Consider the following 20,370-nt stretch of genomic DNA (forward strand, 5'->3'; position numbering starts at 1 on the left):
TATATGACAGGTTAGGGATCAGATGTAGCAATTGTAAAGAAAAAAATAATTACACATGGAGCTTCTAAAGACATTTCCACTTTCCATATGTGTTAGTTCAAATACTACTGAAATTTTAAATTTGTGAATTCTGAATTTATATTTCAGAACTTTTTGTATTTTTAGTTATGGAAAGGCTGTCTTTGTAAGGTGTTTGATTTCTTTTGATTTATTAGGCAGGAATTTTGTTATAGGAAGCGTTTTGTGATATTTATAATAGCCCTGCATTTACTCTGAATAATATTATTTCAGTTCCACTCATATGAATTAAAAAAATAAAAAATGTTGTTTATAAAGCTCATTCCACATATGTAGGAATTATTGTCTATTCCTTCATAATACAGTAACTAAGGGTGATGTTCAGTTGGCTTAAATTGGCTGAAATTCATTAAAATCAAATATGTTATGTTGAAGCATATAGGTTATGAACTGCAGTACAGGGAAATATTTTTTAACTTTTGTTACATTGGTTGTAACTTTAAGCCACAATCTGGTCAATTAAATAGCATTAAACATTTGCTTCTCTTTCCCATTAAAATCAATAGTGTGTTAGGCTGTCATTTTGCCCTCACAAAAACTAATATATCCTTGTTTTTAATGACATACTAGTTTTGTATGTACAGCAGGGCTTCTTGAACCTGGCAATATCACACCCTGCCTAAAATGATAAATGCATTTTTATGCTCCTTCATGGAAAGAGAGAGAGAGAGAATGAGATAATGATAATGAAAAATCTGTTCATGGTAAATGGTCAGTGTAGGGCTACATCCACGTTTCAAAACTCCTTGTTTGTTTGTTTTCCTCTTACTTTGTTTGCACAAACCTGTTGTGGACAAACGCAAGGAAAGTGAGAAAGAACTTTACCTGTGTAAACCTGATTAGATTTTTACCTGTAAATTTGTTGCAACTTCCTGGGGTGTCATCACCCACTTAGAGGACCCCTGATGCATATCTAGGGAGGACCAGATGCAAGACTCTGATGTTAGCCTACGCAGCCCCAAATAAGTCTAGTTCCAACTCATTCCTGAATCTGGAGCTTGGTTCGGATAAGAAAGTGCATTCTGTTTGGGAGGTTTCTGCATGTGAGCTGTTCATCTCCTCTTAGACATGAGTTTCTCTCTTCCTTTATTTAATAGTCAAAGTGCTTCAGGGCTCAGCTGATGCCCTGGGTGCTCAAGCTTTATCTAATGGAGCACTCTATGGAGGTTCAGTTGAGTAAATTCCTCACATCACATGACTGAGCAGGGCCTTCTCCAAGCTTTTCTTTCTTTTCTTTTTTTAGAGTGGTGAGGTAGGCTAGCCATTTGATTAGTTCCATTTTCATATTTCTCCGGCCTTCCTTTCTGATTTGGGAGGTCCCCAAACCAGAGCACCTGTGGAGTCCAGCAGTGTCTATCCTAGGTATCGCTTACTCTTTTGACCACAGCAGCCTTGTGCTCAGGCAGCTTCCGTAGTATTCTCAAAAGCACAAGTAAACTCCATACTGACAAATCAAAAGGAAAACTTCTTCTATATACACTCGATATTTCTGGATGATCTTTAGTTGGTACCTAAAAGGCCCTGTGTCCACGATCTTCCCATTTTCCCCCCTCCCCACAGGTTCTGATTTGGACAGCTTGTGTGAAGAAAACGGTCAGTTACTGAATCCAGTGCTTACTCTCTTCTCTGTCGTTGGGACTTTATGCAGATCAGCGATATACATAACAAAGCTTTTTTGCTTTGTGCATTGGCTTTGTTTACAAATAATGAAATGCCAGTCATAGCCTGATGCCACTCTAGTATGAAAATTTTTGGACTGGATCTCCAAATTAACTCCATTTCAGGTGAATAGAAACCTGATCCTTTTTTTATTTTATTTTTATTTTTATTAAAAAGTTCTGTAAAAGTTACAATACAAACCCACCCCCAAACCATCCCCCTCCCCCACTTCCCAGAACTGAATACAGGGTTACAAAAATAACAATCAAAATCTAAATAACATTAACGAATTATATATGTAACCAAGTTCCTAACGCACTTTAACTCCCCTTTAATATGTACACAAACAAGATAAAAGTAAACATAATAATAATAAGAACATAAAAACAAAATAATATCCATATTCTTAAACAATACTAATAATAAAAATAATAAAATATAATAAAAACTAATAAAAATACCATAAAAACATACTAATATTAATAATATCATTCTATAATTCATTCATAAGCTAGATGAAACTTTTTAGTCCCATATTTGTTCTGAATATAATCTATCCATCTTCTCCAGACCGAAATGTATCTTTCTTGTGAATGATCCTTCAAATAAGCAGAAATCTTAGCCATTTCTGCCAAATTTGACACCTTAAGTGACCAGTCTTCTATAGTAGGCAAACTATCTTTCTTCCAATATTGACCTACCAAGAGCCTTGCTGCTGCTATCAAATTCAACATCAAATTTGTTTCTTTAGTATCACAATCTATAACAATACCCAATAAAAACAATTGTGGAGAAAATTTTATCTTTCTCTTAAAAATATTTTGAATATTCCACCAAATTTTAATCCAAAAAGCTTTAACATTTCTACAAGTCCACCATATATGATAATAGGTAGCATCCAAACTACCACATCTCCAACATTTGGGCTGTAAGTTAGGATACATGCAGGACAATTTTTTGGGATCCAAATGCCATCTATAAAACATTTTATAAAAGTTTTCTCTTAAAATTTGAGCCTGGGTAAATTTCACATTTCTAACCCAAATTACCTCCCATGTATCCAATGGAATTGGTTCTTGAATATTTTGAGCCCACTTTATCATACAATCTTTAATTCTGTTTCAGAATCCAATTCTATTAAAGCATTATATATTCTCTTTATATGCGCTCAGTTTTGATCTTTAATTTGTTTTACCAAATTTTCATCAGTTAATGTAATACCAATTTTCTGATCTGTCTTCCACCTCATTTGCAATTGAGTATATTGAAACCAAGACTGTATGATATTTTCTTGTTTTAACTCACCTAATGATTTTAATTGCCAACCATTCCCTATCCATCTAAGTAATTCCTTATATGAAGTCATATCCAAGCTCACACCCACGGATACACCCTCTATCGCATGCCCAGGAATCCCCAAAATTGGTATTTTATAATTTAACTTATAATAATATTTTTCCCATACGCGCAATAAGGCGCTTCTTAAAATGTGAGATTTAAATGCCTTATCCACTTTTTTATCATAAACTAAATATGCATGCCACCCATATAATAAGTCCCATCCCTCAAGGTAAAGTAATCTTTCATTTGTTAAATTAAGCCAATCACAAACCGCTGATAAAACAACCGCATCATAATATAATTTCAAATTAGGCACTTTAAGTCCTCCTCTTTCCCGTACATCTTGTAAGATCTTAAATTTACCGGTAACTCTCGGTCTTTTCCCTGCCCAAATAAATTTATTAATACCCTTCTGCCACTCATCCAAATTGGCATCCTTTTTTTTTATTGAAAAGTTTTAACATACAATTTTTTCTTTAAAAAAAATCCCCCCTCCCCCTCCCTTCTCCCTCCCCCCCTACCTCTCCCCCCTCCCCCCCCGACTTCCCAGAGCTAAATACAAGGTATATATAAAAAAAAACAATCATAAACAACCATATACTAACAACCATAAACTCTAAAATCCATCACTCTCTAGCTTATATAGGATAAAACAAACCTTAGTAATATTAAATATATATAGAAAACAAAAATAGAAAAAGAAGAAAAGAAAGAAGACTTATTCAAATGCTACATGAAACTTCTTAACCCTATACTTGTTCTGGATAAACTCAATCCATTTTCTCCATTCCATAATATAGCGTTCTTGCGAGTGATCTTTCAAATAGGCCGAAATCTTCACCATCTCAGCCAGGTCGGAAACCTTTAAGTCCACTCTTCTATAGTCGGCAGTTCCTCTTTCTTCCAGTACTGACCTATCAAGAGTCTTGCTGCCGTAATTAAATTCAACATCAACTTAGTGTCCACAACTGTAGCATCTATAATTATTCCCAACAAAAAAAGTTGCGGACAAAACTTTATCCTCTGTTTAAAAATCTTCTGCATGTTCCACCAGACTTTTATCCAAAAGGCCTTAACCTTTTTACAAGTCCACCACATATGAAAATATGTTGCGTCTTCATCACCGCACCTCCAACATTTAGGCTGATAATTCGGATACATACTTGCAAGCTTTTTAGGATCTAAATGCCATCTATAAAACATTTTGTAAAAATTCTCTCTTAGATTTTGAGCTTGTGTAAATTTTACATTCCTCACCCAGATCTTTTCCCACGTGTCCATTGTGATAACTTCCTGGATATTTTGAGCCCATTTTATCATACAATCCTTAACAAGTTCTGTTTCTGAATCAATCTCTATCAATGCAAGATATATCCGTTTAATATGTGCTGGTCCCTGATTTCTGATTTGCTTTATCAAATTTTCATCAGTCATTGTAAAACCATTTTTCTGGTCTTCTTTCCACCTGGCCCGTAACTGAGTATATTGAAACCAATTTTCAACAACCTTCTCTTCTCGCAAGAGGCTATATGATTTCAAACACCAAAGATTTCTTTCCAAGCTTAGGATCTCCTTGTACGTAGTCACATCATGTTTGAAACCAGCATGTATATTTTCTATTGCGTGTTTTGGAATTGCCCACAGTGGTATCTTGCAATTTAACTTATGTCTATACTTCTTCCAAACTCTCAACAATGCCTGTCTTAAAATATGCACTCTAAACACATTGTCTACCTTCTTGTCATACAACAGATATGCATGCCAGCCAAACAACAAATCGTGGCCCTCAGGATTTAATAATCTCTCTTGTGTCAAATTAATCCAATCACTTATTCCTGCTAATGCAGCAGCTTCATAATATAGTTTAAGATTAGGCATTTTAAGACCACCTCTCTCACGAGTATCCTGCATAATCTTAAGTTTAACTCGTGGCCTTTTCCCTGCCCAAACAAATTTATTGATACCTCGCTGCCATTCCTCCAAATTAGAATCTTTCTTAAGAACCGGTATCATTTGAAATAAAAATAAAAATTTAGGCGGGACATTCATTTTCACTGCTGCAATCCGTCCCAACAAAGACAATTGCAATTTTTCCCAACTCTCCAATTCTTTTTGAATTTTCCCCCATAATTTTTCATAATTATTTTTATATAACTTTGTATTAGAGGGCGACAAAAGCACCCCCAAATATTTAACCCTTTTAACAATCTCAAATCCAGTTAATCCTTCTAAGAGAGCCTTTTGCGAAACTGTCATATTTTTGGCCAAAATTTTGGTTTTCTGTATATTAACTTTAAATCCAGAAACCTTCCCATATTGTGTTATTATCTCCATCAGGTCCACAACAGAGTTCTCTGGCTGGGTCACTGTAACAACCAGATCATCTGCAAATGCTCTCAATCTATAATCCTGATCTCTAATTTGTATCCCCTTAATTTTTTCCGAATTCCGTATTTTAACCAATAATATCTCTAATGTTAACACAAATAACAAGGGCGATAACGGACACCCTTACCTTGTGCCCTTCTCAATATTACATGCTTCTGTCAAACTATTATTAACTATAATTCGGGCAGTTTGTTTTTGATATAATGCCCTAATCGGTTGTAAAATTTTTTCCCCAAAATCCATTTTATCTAAAACTTTCATCAAAAATTGCCAATTCAATTGATCAAAAGCTTTTTCAGCATCTAGAAAAATTAGCACCGCAGGGATCTGGTTGTTCCTTTCCAAAAACTCTAACACATCAACTATATGCCTCACATTATTTTTCATTTGTCTACCACTAATAAACCCCGTTTGGTCCCCATGAATCACCTGTTGCAGAACCCTCATCAGTCTATTAGCCAAAACCTTAGCAAATATCTTGTAATCTGTATTTAATAGCGATATCGGTCTATAATTTTTATCTTGAGTAACATCTTGGTCTTCCTTCGGAATCAAAGAAATAAAAGCTGTTCTCCAAGACGGTGGCACCTTTCCCCCCCCCCCTGGATTGTCTGGAACAGTTCCTTTAACGGTTTGATCATCTCTAATTGTAAATTTTTATAGTAAGCCGCAGACAAACCATCCGTACCTGGTGCTTTATCCACCTTCAATTCCTTAATTGCTGTAAAAATTTCTTCTTCTGTAATTAATTGGTTAATCTCCTCTTTTTGTATTTGTGTAAGAACCGGGATGCTAGCATTCTCCAAATATATATCAATGTCTTTTTCATTAATCTTCTCCTTAGCATATAATTTAGAATAAAAATCCACAAAAGCATCCTTGATAAGATCCTGTTGAAACACAACCCTTCCTTTATACTCAATTTTGTCTATATTAGAAGCCCTTTGTTTTTTCCTCAGTCTATAAGCTAACCATCTACCTGGTTTATTAGCGTTGCAAAAAGTATTATGCCTGGCAAACCGCAAATTGGTTGCCACTTGGTCAGCCATTAATTTATCAAATTGTCCTCTTAACAGTTTAATAGCCTCCTTAGTCTTCACATCCTCTGAATTCAAAATCAAAGCCTTTTCTTTTTCCTTTATTTCATTCTCCAGTTCTTTCCTCCTGGCTTCCACAGCACGTCTATGTTTATTATTCATATATATCAACACCCCTCTCATATAGGCCTTGCTAGCATCCCAAACCATGTCCATAGAGGTGCCCTTATTCATATTAATTTCAAAAAAATCCTTCATCCGCTGTTTGCATTCTTCCACATTTCTCTGATTTCTAAACAAATTCTCGTTTACGCACCATGAGCGCCTGTCTCTATTCTCCTTATCAATCTCTAGCCAAACTGGACTATGATCAGAGATAGTTCTTGCACAAATCTTCACCTTTTTGGTCCTTAAAAAAAAACATTAGTCAACAAAATAAAATCAATCCTGGAAAAAGATTGATGTCTGTCAGAATAAAAAGTATAATCCTTTTCCTGCAAATGTCTCTCGCGCCAGATATCTCGCAGTTCCAAGTCATCCTTCATTTCAAAAAAAGATTTAGGCAGTCTAGCATGACTTGGGACGCGCTTAAAAGCTCCAGCCTTGTCCATCTGTACATCCAAAACACCATTCCAATCCCCCATAAAAATAAAAGATTTATAATCCAACTGGGTAAGCTTTGTATGAAGTAAGCTAAAAAAGTCAGCTTGTTGTTGATTAGGAGCATATAATCCAACTAAAAGCGTCTTTTTACCTTCTAGCAGCAGCTCTATCATAACATATCTTCCATGCTTATCTGCTTCAATCAAGTCTGCTGTTAAAGCACTTTTAACATAAACAACTACTCCATTTTTCTTATTCATTGCAGAAGCAACAAATTGCGTGCCCAACCTTGAGTTCGATAAATACTTTTGATCCGCAACGCTAATATGCGTTTCTTGCAAACATATAACATCTATTTTAAATTGTTTTAAATATTGAAAAACTTTCTTCCTCTTCTGTAGTGAATTTAGTCCATTAACGTTCCAAGTTAAAAATTTAGTTGCCATGCAGATCATCCCAAAGCTCTTGGAGCACTGCTTTGATAGGGCTATCTTTTTTAGGCCGTGCTCCTCCCACTGCTTGGCTGTAAGTGCGTTGTGGAAGTACCATAGACTTCTGCTGATCTTGTTCTTTTATTTTTTTTGATCGTTTTAAAGCAGCACGCGTCACCCTCTGCTCTCTAGGATCATCCAAAGAAGTTGTAGCTTGATCTCCTCCAGCACCGTTCTCCTCTGTCTGTCCATCTTCAGCCTCTTGATGTTCTCCTTCTCCCGATCCTTTTGCAGCTTCCAGAAGTGTTAATGGGGTTGCTTTTAAAACTTTATTGTAAAAATCACGCGCTTGCATCACAGTAACCAGACGGTACCTTTTACCTTCATGCATCACCATCAACCCAACTGGAATCTCCCATCTGAACCTTATATCTCGTTGCTTGAGCTCTTGCACAAGAAATGTAAAATCCTTCCTTCTCCTTAAAATCTTTGGAGGAATTTCTTTTAGAACCAAGACTTCTTGATCAGCAATCACAACTTTAGCATCATAGGCAGCTTGTATAACTTCATCTCTAATTTCCCTTTTTGCAAAATAAACCACCACATCTCTAGGCAACTTTCTCTGTCTAGCAATCCATGAATTCACACGGAACACTTTATCCATGCCTGCTTTTATTTCAGATGCTGGCTGATTCAATACCACTTCGAGAGCCTCAGAAACCAGCTGCTTTAGATCTTCCTTAATATTCTCTTTTAAGCCTCTAATTCTAACAGCAAACTGCATCTGATAATATTGAGCAAGACTCAATTCTCTATCCATTTTGTCTCTTAAATCTTCATTCTCCAATACTTTTGCTTCTAATGTGGCATTATTTTGAGTCAAATCTTCCACTTTTTCATCCAAATCTTCCACACATTCAGCCACTTTATGCACTGAGGACAAAATGTCTACCTTCATCACACTGAACTTCTGTTCCATCCTCTCTTCCATTCTCTCCTCCAATTTCTCCAATTTCTCCTCCATCTGTGCAAATTTATCACCCATTGATTCCAAAATTACCTGGGTATGTTTTTCAAGAGCATCTTGTAAATCCTTCGATGTCAATACATCAGGAGGATGCAACGCCTGCAATGATGATTGTTGCACCGGAGAAGTTCCACCACTCCGAAGAGTTTTAGGGGGAGGTTTAGCCGCCATCTTTTACTTTCAATTGTGACGCACTTTCACTTTAAGTTTAAAAAGTCCATCAAGCTCGAGAGCCATCTTTTACTTTCAATTGTGACGCACTTTCACTTTAAGTTTAAAAAGTCCATCAAGCTCGAGAGTAAAATAAAATAATCCTCTTCACCTTTTCCTCTTGTACCGCTCTGCCTGCTCTTTTTATTCCATAATCCTTCCTTCAGGCAGGGGTGGTCGCAGACGCCTGGCTCTGCTCCAAGAAATCCGGAGCAGAGACGCTGACCAGCTGGGAGCGACCCAGGCTACGGGGGAGTTCGATCCTTCAGCCGCCCAAGCTCCAAGCTCAGGCGGCCCCGGAGAACACGACCCCTACCTGGGGCCTCACCCCCTCCTCTTCTCCCGAGGAGGGGGCTTCAAATTCGCCCGAACAGCTGATCGGCGCTGTTTCGGGCGAAAATTACTCAGCTGAGCCGCGGGCAGCCCGGGAAGGCTGTCTCCGGCGCCGCGCAGCCACCGGAAGTCCCCAAATTGGCATCCTTTTTCAATATAGGTATCATTTGAAACAAAAAAGAAACTTTGGTAGAACATTCATTTTAACAGCTGCAATTCTCCTGAAACCTGATCCTTTTTTTTTTGTTGTTCCTTGGTCTCTGCTGATAGGTGATAGCTGATGTCACAGAAAGGATCAAGAAAAATTGCCCTGTGGATTCAGTTTCTATGGTCATTACTCTATTTTAGTAAGGATCCTATTTAGGTGTTTTAGGTCCAGATGTTCTGAAACACTCAATTGCCACTTGCATCCTTTGGATTAATAACTTTATAAAATAATCCATATAATTGCAACATGATAATTAACTTAGAAAGAAACTAATCAAGGAAAGAAGCAGCCTGGAATTAAGGAGGAACTTCCTAACAATGAGAACAATTAGTCACTGGAGCGCCTTGCCTTGAGAAATTGTGGAAGTTTTCAAGAAGAGATTGGACAGCCAAATCAAACCATCCTATTATAAAGAATGGTTGCTGAAATTGGGTATGTCTAGTTTAATGAAGAGAAGGACGAGGGGTGACATGATAGCAGTGTTCCAATATCTCAGGGGCTGCCACAAAGAAGAGGGAGCCAAGCTATTCTCCAAAGCACCTGAAAGCAGGACAAGAAGCAATGGATGGAAACTAGTCAAGAAGAGAAGCAACGTAGAACTAAGGAAAAATTTCCTGACGGTCAGAACAATTAATCAGTGGAGCAACCTTCCTCCAGAAGTTGTGACTGCTCCAACACTGGTAGTTTTAAAGAAGAGATTGGACAACCATTTGTCTGAAATGGTAGGGTTTCCTGCCTGAGCAGGGGGTTGGACTAGAAGACCTCCAAGGTCCCTTTCAACTCTGTTATTCTGGGCTTTTTTTTCTGTGTGAAAGGCAGGTCCTATCCTGTAGTCCACACACCAAAGTTCTGGGAATGGAAGAACAGAATGCTGAAGTTCAGAAGAAAGTAGAAGCTTGTTTTTTCTTTATATCCAAAGTGTGTTTCATCCATATTCTGCAGTAGTCTGGTTCAAGATAAAGGATGTATGCTGTTCTATGCCACATTCTGTGCAAGCTCTAAAATCATTAAAAGTTCAGGGAAGAGTTAATTGGAAGTCTTAATTCAAAATTATTTGTACTATCATTCATGTGTTTCAAGCATGATAATGTTCCTAGATGAAAGAAAATTTAAAAAGTAACTGTCCCAAAAATGGAATTGAGTCTGGAAATCAACAGCACAAAAATAGTAGATTCTTCAGTAATTGTTTGGCGGGGGGGGGGAGATATTGGCTGTGTTAGACAATCTATTTCTGATTCTGATGTTCATGTCCTTTTATCAGCTGGGTTGAGAGGGATGAACTCAAAATGTATTAGGATCATTACCTAAATGATTGTTCATAACAGTTTTACATTTCTCAACAACTCCCATGAGAGATAATTCTGAAATAAATCCAACTAATCTTTAATATAGAATGAGGTGGCTGGATGGAGTCACTGAAGCAGTAGGCGTGAGCTTAGATGGACTCCAGAAGATGGTAGAGGACAGGAAGGCTGTCCATAGGATCGCGATGGGTCGGACATGACTTCGCAGCTAACAACAATCTTTAATATATAAATGACATTTTTTAAATTAGGTAATATCTTTAACTATTGTAGCCTAACATTCTATTGCAATTTCATTGAATGTTGTACTTTTACAGGTAGTCCTTGTGTAGCCAAGTACCTTTTTTAACAACCGCGACTAAAAACCTCACATTTACAATGTAAAGCAAAGCAAAACTGAAGTAAGATCGTAAACACAATCTCAGTTTCATTTAAGGGTTGCTTATGTTCGCTAAAGAAGGACTACCTGTACCTAGAAAACTAATACCAGTGATGCATATTGTTGGAGCTTGTTTATACATGACAGATAAAAACATTATATCTATAGCTGCTTATTATGAGCAAGCTCAGTTCTTACTCTCAGTTCTTACTCTTACTCTTCTATATAGACTGCATTTGATCTCAGCAAAAACATTAATGTGTTCCTATTTACCATATCCAAAAAGTATTCTATAGCAAACTATATTTATTTTTTATAGTTTATATTTTTTAAACCACACCTACACTCACAGGAAGACAAAAGAGACATAAGATACTGTGCTTCATAAATATATACAGTATTTTCCGGCGTATAAGACGACTTTTTAACCCATGAAAATCATCTCAAAAGTGGGGGGGGTCGTCTTATACGCCCAGTCGTCTTATACGCTGGAAAATCAGCAAGCCCGGGAAAGCACGCCCTCCCCTCTCACTGTGGAGGAAGCAGGGCAGGCTGGTGTCTGGCGGGAGCCGGCAGGGCAGTCCTGCGCACACGCGCACTCCCCGGCTGTTAAGGAGCACTCCTTAGCAGCCGGGGAGTGCGCGCGTGTGCAGGACTGCCCTGCCGGCTCCCGCCCGACGCTCTTCCCTCTTGAGGCAGCATCCCTGAGGACTCCTTAGGAGCCGGGGAGCGATGCTGCCTCAAGAGGGAAGAGCGTCGGGCGGGAGCCGGCAGGGCAGTCCTGCACACGCGCGCACTCCCCGGCTGCTAAGGAGTGCTCCTTAACAGTCGGGGAGTGCGCGCATGCGCAGGACTGCCCTGCCGGCTCCCGCCAGACACCAGCCTGCCCTGCTTCCTCCACAGTGAGAGGGGAGGGCATGCCTTCCCGGGCTCGCTGATTTTCCGGCGTATAAGACAAAAAATCTTGAAAATCATCTCAAAAGTTGGGGGGTCGTCTTATACGCCCAGTCATCTTATATGCCGGAAAATACGGTATATAGTTGCTGCTTCCTGGAAGCTTTAGTACTGCTTTGTCATCTTTTGAGCCTGGTTGTACTCTCATTTTAGCCAAACTAATAACCATCAATTTCCTAGAAGCTAAATCATGGCTCTGGTGATCTTATGACATATAGCGCCTTTAAATTATTCCTGAAGCTGAGATCATATTAAATCAGGATATTTTCTTTTATGTGTTCTTTAGAGTCAGTGATTCCCTTTGCTCATTGGAAGCATATCAGTTGAAAAATGTGTCATGTATGTGACACATCATGAAATATGTCTCTTGTAGCTTCTACGTTATTATTAGAATGCTTTTGAAGATTCAGTATAAAATATTGATGCAAGCCCAGTGCATTTTGAAGATAATAGTTTTAATTATGGATGGATTCATTTTCCTCTTAAGTGTCCCACACTTCTTGTTACTCACAGTTTATGTGTATGTATGAGAGAGAGTGTGTGCATGTCATGCTTTGCAACGTTAATATACATGAATATACCAGAGTAGACTTACTGAATGAGCTGTCCTCAACAAATGTTTGGGGGGTATTCATAAATATGTTTTTTAGAATAGTGGAATACATTTTAAAGTCCACTCGAAGCTGATTCATACATACGACAGTCTCACAAAACAGTTTTTCCTCCATGGCATGACTGCTTGTATAGGAAGACCATACACGAACCATTATTTTTCTCTATTATCACTATATTACCACCCTATCACTACTATGATATCCTTTTCATCTTAGAAAAGAACCCTGTAACTCACACCCTAAGACTGTGGTGGCGAACCTATGGCACTTCAGCTGGGTTTTTATAAAACCTTTTTGCTTTACGCCTTCGCTGCCGTGTGCAAAAAAAAAAAGGTTCAATCAATCAATCAATTTCAACTTCTTGTGGGGAGAAAAAGATCTCGCAAAGTTGGAATTGATTGAACCTTTTAGTCCCACCCAGTCTGCTGTTACCACTGCAGCCACACCCAGCCAATGGGCCACACTCAGCCAATGGGCCATGCCCACTCAGCACCCGACGATACATAAGTGGGTTTTGGGTTGAGTTTGGGCACTCGGTCTCCAAAAGGTTCGCCACCACTGCCCTAAGAACTCAACATATTAGGGAAAGATTAAGTTGTCTTCTACAGATGTATCTTAACTGACTTCATTTTCTAAGCACATGTTTACAAGATTGTGTTTTCAGTGATTTATTTGTTGTAAACTAGAGCTTTTTGCTGTTGTTATTTTCCTAAAAGTTGGAAGAAAAACAACATTCTTGTATGTTGTCCAAGAGAAAACATCCATATCCAATTATTAAAATCTCTTTTAACTTTAATAGCAACTCAATCAACCTGAGCAATGATATCTTAGAACCTGTCTAAATAAATCATACTTTTCAGATGTGTCAGTTATTTTTTCTCATGCTAGAAATTTTTACAGAGCATTTTGCGAAAACTGCAGGCTTAACATACAAAAGCTACAGTCCATTATGAGGTTAGGCTAGCAAAAACAACAAGGAAAAGTATTTAAGTATGTCAGAAACCAAAGGAAAATCAGAGAGCTAGTAGTCTGGCAGAACTTTTCAATTTCTATTTTCCATCTGTTTTCTTTCAGAAGGTGAACAAACTCTTGGTTAACCCTCAGTCTGCCATGGGGGAGGGAGTGTGAACTGAAGCCTGAGATTGGCAAGGAGCAAATGAGGAAATTTCTAGCTAATCTAAATGAGTTTAAGTCTCCAGGGCCACATGAACTACACTCTATGGTATGGAAGAAACAAGTAGAAGTAATTGCAGAACCATTATCTGCTCTCATTGAGAAGTCCTAGGGAACAGGTCAAATAGAAAGCTACTTTTGTTCCTATTTTCAGAAAAGGGAAAAAGCAACACCTAGGAAACTACAGGTTTATGTACTCGGTATCGATATTGGACAGTATCCTTGAGCAGATCATTGAACAAGAAAAGATTTTGCTTCCTTTTGGGTATACCTTACAGATTTTTGACTGCTAATCATAAAAAATACCTGAAATTTAACCTATCATGTACCATTTAAAAGCCATGGTAGCAGACTGGTTAGAGTGCCATATTGCAGGCTAATTCTGCCGACTGCCAGCAGTTTCATCTCTGACTGGCTCAAAGTTGACTCAGCCTTCCACCCTTCTGAGGTCAGCAAAATGAGGATCCAGATTGTTGGGGGGACAATATGCCGACTCCGTAAACAGCTCAGAGAGGGCTGTAAATCACTATGAAGCAGTATTTAAGTCTTAAGTGCTATTGCCAAGGGCTATTTTATAGAAATCTTTCTGCAAGCTGCTTTTGCAATGTGCATCCTTCAGTACCTGTTGGCTATGCTGCACACATGAAAGAAACATAGACAAACATGGAACTGTTGTTGAAGCACATCGAGTACACCAAGTACAATTGAAGTATCTATGGTGATCTAAAAGTAATGGCTCTACTGCTTGGAATGCAGCTCGGATATACCAAATATTTTGTTACATATGCAAATGGGATAGGTGGATACCATATGAACCACTTGTTGTCCAAACAAAGATATTTCTGCATCCATATCACATAAAACTTATATTGATGAAAATTTTTGTGAAAGCAATGAACAAGGAAGGTGAAGGTTTTCCTTATTTAAGACAGATATTTCCAAGAATAATTAATGCCAAGATTAAGGAAAGCATTTTTGTTGGTCCATAGTGTGGGAACGGCCAGAATTTGGTCTCTCAAGAATTTGGTTTCTCACCCTTCAGCCTTTCCGTTCCCCCCTAGCGGGTCCCTCTGTTAGCTTCAGTGAGAGCACACTCTCCTGGCTGGGAGGAGGGCTAGCATGTGGGAGGTTTGGGAAACGCTATGATAAAGACTTCACATACATCTTATGGTACCTTGTTTTTGTGTGATCTCATAGGCACCTGAGTAATCCAATTATTTCTATGTATCCTATTTTGTATGAGACTGATGTAGTTTTTTGTAATATTGGAGGTGAATAAAAGTTCAGCGGGCAGTGCTCGGGGGAGTTCTTTTTGGAGACGAGGCTTCCTGGCTGGTTCAGGACAACTCTATCGACCCGGGTCTGAATTTCTTTCCCTTCGTCTGATCTGCTTTTCCCTTCACCATAGATCAGATACATCATCAATGATAAGTGGTTCAAAGATCTGTTAGTGAGACCAGAGAAAAATCACCTGGAAAGCATTCAAGGATGTTTTTGAGAATTTTCTTAGCAGCTACAGAGCATTAAACTACATTCAGCTGGTTGACAGACTTCTTACAGACCATGAAATGCAACATATCACTGAAGATTCATTTTCTGCATTCACACTTGAACTTCTTTCCTGAAAATCTAATTGCAGTCTATGATGAACATGGCGAAAGTTTTCACCACAATGAAAAAATGGTGTCAGGGCAACTGGAATCCATCAATTCTGGCTAACTATTGTTGGACATTGCAGTGAGATTCATCAGACACTGAGTACGTGCCATGTGGAACTCATGCAGCATGTCAGAAACTGTGTGATTAAATACATGATAGTCATTAAAAGTTAGTTTCATATTTCTTAAAATTCCTATGTGATACAGTCATTCTAAAATTATATTTGTGTTCAGTTTGAAGGAATCTTTACCATAATCAAAAGTTTTTCAGGAAGCAAAACTTTTGAAAAAAAAAGTTGTCTAGTGAATTATCATGCAATCTGTAAGTATTTAAATAAGAATTAAGTATTTAACAGGAGCCAACATGGAGTTCTGGTAAACGTGTCATGCCAGACTAACTTTATGTCTTTTTATGGAAGAATTACTAGCCTGGATGGCTAGAGAATTGTTATGGATTTATATATTTTAATTTCAACAAGGCTTTTGCCAAAAACTTTATAAAATCATCAAACATCAGTTTGACAACTCAACAGCTGAGTAGATCCTCAATTAGTTCAAGGTTTGTACTTAAGACGTCCCCAACCTTTTGGGCACCAGGGACCAGTTACGTGGAGAGAGGTTTTTCTGCAGACCAGAGGGGGGCATGGTTTTGTGTGCTGCCTGCATCTCGCGGATGGGGCTTTCCTTGTTTGTGCAGACTGGTTGCTGGCATGCCGTGGCCCGGCACTGGTCCACGGACCGGAGGTTGGTGACCCCTGACTTAAATGGCATCAAATCTGCTTAGAAAGACATATTGAGTGGAATGTCATTATCTGAAGGGCAGTCACACTGTAGAAAGTTCAGACTCACTTTCATTTGTTCCAGAGAATTAAGACTAAATAATGGGATGAAACTTGAAAGACGTAGACACAGATTAGGCTTTAGAAAGAACCCTCAACAGTAAGAATTGTCAATCAGTGCAATAGGAATAGGAACAGCGTTATTTGTTCCCCTTCACTAATACCGTAGATGGTAGGGTGGCCATCTATTAGGAATGGGATAGTGTATCCGGCACTGTGCAGGGCGACTTGATCTCTCTTAGAATCCTTTTTTCTCTAAGATTCCATTTTATCTTTTGGTTCTTGGTTGTGGTTTTGGAAAGTCTCCTAATGTGAAAGGAGTACAGGAGAAATAAAATTATTTCCTCTGCCATAGAAAATAGAAATACGGTAATATAATTTATTTGTCCTAGGGGAGGGCTCTTGGGTACTTTTCAGGAAACTTTTTCATAAACAGTGTGACAGTTTATTAGTTATCAAACGCCACATTGATTAAAGGGTAGTTATAAATGGCATAAAATTGACTTAGGAAGACATATTGATTAACTGAAGATCATAGGAAAAGTTGATTTGGCAACTGAGTTTTGAAGTAATGTTAAATAAAATGATTTTAATTTATTGCATTTATGTGAAAATCAATACAAAATCTAAGACTGTCAGATAACACAAATCTCCTAAATAATAGTGTGGCAAATATGTTATTAAGAATCAATTTGATGTGGTAGTTAAGGCACCAGACTAGAAACCAGGGGATTGTGAGTTCTAGTCTAAAGCACAAAGCCAACTTTGTGGCCAGTCATTTTCACTTAGCACTAAGAAAAAGGGAAATAGCAAATCATTTCTGAGATTTTGTCCAGAAAACTGCAAAGGTTAGTGTAGGCAGTGGCTAGGTCAGCAATGACTCAAAGGGGGATGTGTGCGTGTGTCTGTAGATTCAACACTGATTCAAAGGTTTATGTGTGCTTGTATACATGCAGACTGACAGACACAGACACAGACACACACAGACACACACACACACACACACACACACAAACACAGATGTTTACAGCAGAGGAATGGGAAAAAAGAAGAATCAAAATGTTACCTACGCAAATTAAAAGTGTAATCTGAAAGTAAACCATAAAGTTTTTAGGAGACTAAATTGTGATCTGAGGTGCTTTTAAATTTAAGTCATCAAACTGAATGCCTCAGTTCAGGGAAATGAGCTTAGTTGCATCATAAATTAAATGTGTTGTACAGGAATCAATGCACACTCCTTATGGAATCAACAGTAAGTGATTGGTTCAGAAAATAATGCAATCATGTTAATATAAATGATATTCCAAGCAGAACACAAAAACTTTTCTGCTGATTAGCAGAGAGAATGCCCTGCAGCCCTAGATTGCTGGTAGTTTTCAATTATGCTTATAATAAATTAGTTTTTAATCAATTACACAAAAGGCATTGGCAAGGTCACTCCCAGCACATTGTCCTAATGTATCAGTAACTTTAGAGAAAATACCTTATGATCTATCCATTTTTAACTGTAAAAAGACAAAAAATAGACAAAAAAATGAGGAAAAAAACTGTGGTTGCTCATATATTTCCTATTCCTTTAAAGGCAAAATTTTATTGAAGTTCTAATGAAGCTTTGCAGTATATTAAAGAACATTTCTTTTTTTCTAAGTTGGAGCACAATTCAATTAATAAATAATGTTTTAAAATACTTATATTTAAGAAGCCAACATCATTAAAAACAGGATCTTACAGATTTGTATTACTATGGGGATGTGAAGCCAGGAGAAATGCATCTGATAAAGTGAACTGCAGCCTACAAAAACTTATAACTTTTAATAAAATTTTGGTGAAAAAAGTGCTACCAGATTTCAGATGTTTTGCCATCGTAGACTAATGCCTCCTATAATATTCCCATGTCAGTTATATTCCTGACATACAGTATGATCCTTCATTATTAATTCACCTGTATTGCCAGATGAGATCAGATGAAAAATAGTTGTTGTTTTTTTACCCAAACCTGCATTAAATTTTATACACTGATTATAATTACTTGTACAACAATTAAGTCTGTGGCTCTTTGAATCCATTGTCTGGGTGACTTGATCTAGTCTGTTAAGAATTTATTGGTTTTTATTAAAATGGAACTAAATCAGAAACATTAGTGCATATAAAATAAAGCCAAATAAATGTCCTCATAGGGCAGTGGTAGTGAACCTATGGCACGCGTGCCAGAGGCGGCACTCAGAGCCCTCTCTGTGGGCACACACACCATCACCCCACCCCCACCTCCCCTGCAGACCTCTCCTCACCAGCAGCCCCCCCAGAGGAGAGTTACCCCCAGGCACGGCCCACACAGAGCAGCGCAGCCAAGGATATGGCAGCCAGGCAGTGGGGACAAGACTCCTCCCTCACACCCCATCGTGAACAAATGATGCTGTGGGATGTGGGAAGAGGGCATGGCTGCCATGGCACTGCTGGGCCACCTGACTGATCTGCGGTGGGCCTTGGAGGTGGTGGGTGGCCCTGCGGGTGGGGCAGGGATGGAGCGGGGGCGGGCAGGGGCAGAGCAGGCAGGCTAGGGGGTGGACAGGGGCAATTTTGGGGCAGTCTCTAAAAGGTTTACCATCACTGTCATAGGGTATAATAATTTGAGGATTCTTCTCAAACCACATATTTGCTTTTCCTCACTTGAGATTATTTAACAAACTGTGTCTGAATTAGGCATATTAGCATGGTTTAGCCTAAGGATGCTAGACAAATTTAGATAATTTCTTTTCAAGTATCATGGTAAAAGATGATGGACAAAAATGGAAAGAATATTAAGGCAGAAAATATATAACTTTATCAGTATTCATTTAGTTGTTAATTGAATCAATTAAAAGCAGTGCAAACCTTGGGAAAATCAATGATGAACTCTCTCTTAATATATATTTCTACATTCCTTGGTTACTATGAGGTTTGCAATTAACAGTAGTTATTTCTCATCCAAAAAATGCAGCTGAAATTTCAGCTTGATTTAGCAAATGTATTAGCTACTTGTTATTCAGAACTCAAAGTCTCCTACTTTCTACACCAAACTGGCTCCCAATACTACATCTTAAAATATAAGTAACTGCCTCTTGGTTGAAAGGAATACTTGCTAGCAGTGCATATTAAAAGAGAATTCTTTGTTTCAGATTCCAGGACTGGTTTGTAACAATGAGTCATTTCTTTAATACCATATGCATTATTTTAGTATTGTGAGATTAAGTTACTCAACTTCTTTTTCAGTCAGAAAGTTATGTCTTTATTTTCTGCAGTGAAGGAAGAGGGCATTTATCCATCTTTCACGTTACTTCTCATGAGTAAGATTCAAACAGCTTTCTTATCCATCTTCATCTATCTTAATCAGGGGATAATTTTCTCCTGACTATACAGACTCATCACAGCATTTCAATGTTTGTGTGTGTGTATGTATGTGTATGTGTATGTGTATAAACATATATATATATATATATATATATATATATATATATATATATATATATATATATATATATATATATATATATATATATATATATATATATATATATATAATTTTCTAGCTGAGGATACTATTTCACTCATTTGAATTCACAGCAATTATTTTCCAAGCATTTATTAGCAGTCAATTATTCAAAGGTATAAAAAATCATGCAAGAAAATGTAGGACAGGAGTAAATTAAAAAAATCTGCATAATAACAAATACTGTGCTGCTCTCTACTGGAAGAGAAAGGTTTACATGTCTTAGCTATCTGGTTTAATTGTTTAAAACAGTTTTCAGAATGGATTTAATCAAGTTCTGCAGTTTTTAGCATGAACATGGAAAGCTATAATGCTATGAACAATAATGTATGTGAGTTGTTGCTTGCCTCTATTGGCTCAACAAGATCTGTCCTGAATAAAGGAGAAAAACAATATGGAAATATAGAAACAGTTTCAATTGCTGACTATGTATGCATTTGACACCCTCTAGGTTTGTTGCAATGTTACTTGTCCACATTTAGGTCTAAATGATCTATTTGTCAACAGCGAATCTCTTTCTACTTTCTATTTTGAATTTTCAGAGTAGTACGATGTTGCAAATAAATGATTCCAGTATCTAAAGGGGGGGGGCTGTCAAAATAAGCAAA

General features: G+C 37.8%; 1 protein-coding gene across 1 annotated transcript in view; it reads left to right on the forward strand.

Annotated features, from left to right (window-relative positions):
- The window catches only part of GULP1 (GULP PTB domain containing engulfment adaptor 1), a 149,172-nt gene that overhangs the window by 95,779 nt on the left and 33,023 nt on the right, over positions 1 to 20,370 (forward strand). The gene's annotated exons all lie outside the window — the stretch shown is intronic.

Source organism: Vipera ursinii, assembly GCF_947247035.1.
Source record: "Vipera ursinii genome assembly, chromosome: 1".
NCBI lineage: Eukaryota > Metazoa > Chordata > Lepidosauria > Squamata > Viperidae > Vipera > Vipera ursinii.